Below are 1,554 nucleotides of genomic sequence, written 5' to 3' on the forward strand. Positions count from 1 at the left end.
CCATGTTGAGGTTGTAAGGGGACATGCCCTAAGATTCGTGCATCACATCCAATGCTCCTCAGGCCACTCGCATGGACGACGCAAAAAAAAAAGTGACGTCAAATATTTAGCATTTGGGAATACAAACATAGTAGATAAATCTAACATTCATAACCTGCTTACGTTTTCTGCATGCCATTAAAGTTATAAAACTTGTCTAAAATTGAGAAGGAAAATAATGTTACTTAATTTATGCTTTTAATGAGGATTCCTACTATGGAAAGATATTAAATAGTTCCAATTTTATTGCTTGATGTTTACTGCACGGGATAAGGATGACCTGTTCTCTATTCTCTCAATCTCTCTATATATATGATCGAGTCATAAGTTGATTGGTAGCAAAAAAAAATTATCATCGACAACCAAGTGACTGAGTGGGGGTATGGGCAAGCACACGATTCGCATCCTTGCACTAGCAGCCCTAGTGTGTCTACATCTCCTATGCTCTGCTACTATTGCTCAATGTAAGGCAGCTAGCACACCAATATTTCTGTATCTTCACAACACTTATTTTTTCTTCACTTCCCCTGGCTGGAAGTATGTACGTCATATAGCTAGTGAAGGCCTTTCTAGCTATTTTGCTTCTTGTCTAATTTGTTGGGTCATTTATTTATACCAATGATCGTTCGTTTGTTATTATTCCATAATATACAGGCCGAACCATGGCTGACACGGATAGCGAGAAGATCGATTTACCACACGGGTTATGCGTTGAAGTAGCTTATGAAGATTGTAGGTCAAGAAGTGGTTGCTTCCATTGTTTAGTAACTGATGTCTTCTACCCCACTATGGATGACTGTACGAGCAAGTGTAACACATCATCGTCTTCACAAGACATTCTAGTGGCCATGACTACGTCCCCTCCTCCTCCTTTACCCGCTCCTTAATTTTTCAGCCTAGATAGTCAAATTGGCTTACATATGTACAAGATTGTCCCCGAAAAATAATGTCTGATGTGCGGAAATGCAGTTATGCAATAAGAGTGATGCTCTAGCAGTTGTTTAGTAGTTTCGTTCGGTTAATTGCATTTGAACTTCTATTAGTAATTGTTGGGAATCGGGAGAGCGACGAAATGAGTAGATGCTTATGAAATATCAGTGGTACAAATTAGCTTGGGATCTGTATCAATTAACTTGTTGCCAAATGTGAGTGCTCCCAGTTTTCTCTACTCTTTTAAAAAAACTATTCATGTGTTTACCATTCTAAGCAATTTTAAAAGGTACAGACTTTTTTGTAAAATTTATGTAATTTTTTTTAAAATGTGAATAATTGTAAGTTATGAACAAAATTTCAAAAGGCGAACATTTCTTGGAAATTTTTGACAAATTTTATAAGGGGGGTATATATTTTCTAAAAGAAGAAAGAAACGAAAATCGAAAACAAAAAAAGGAAAATAAATAAATAAAACTAACAAAAACGTAGTGGGAAAAATACCTGTTCTGTACATGAAACCGTGCACTGAAGAATAGTTCTAGTAGTCAGCATTTTTGCAGTTAGACACTCAAGCTTATCATG

General features: G+C 36.4%; 1 long non-coding RNA gene across 1 annotated transcript; it reads left to right on the forward strand.

The window, feature by feature from the left end:
* The first annotated feature begins 392 nt into the window (after positions 1-392).
* Positions 393-1,035, forward strand: LOC123404155. The gene is made up of 2 exons (XR_006611671.1): positions 393-503; positions 694-1,035. It is a non-coding gene; the product is annotated as an uncharacterized LOC123404155 (long non-coding RNA).
* Positions 1,036-1,554: the final 519 nt, after the last annotated feature.

This window comes from Hordeum vulgare, chromosome 6H (assembly GCF_904849725.1).
Source record: "Hordeum vulgare subsp. vulgare chromosome 6H, MorexV3_pseudomolecules_assembly, whole genome shotgun sequence".
In the NCBI taxonomy this organism is placed as follows: domain Eukaryota; kingdom Viridiplantae; phylum Streptophyta; class Magnoliopsida; order Poales; family Poaceae; genus Hordeum; species Hordeum vulgare.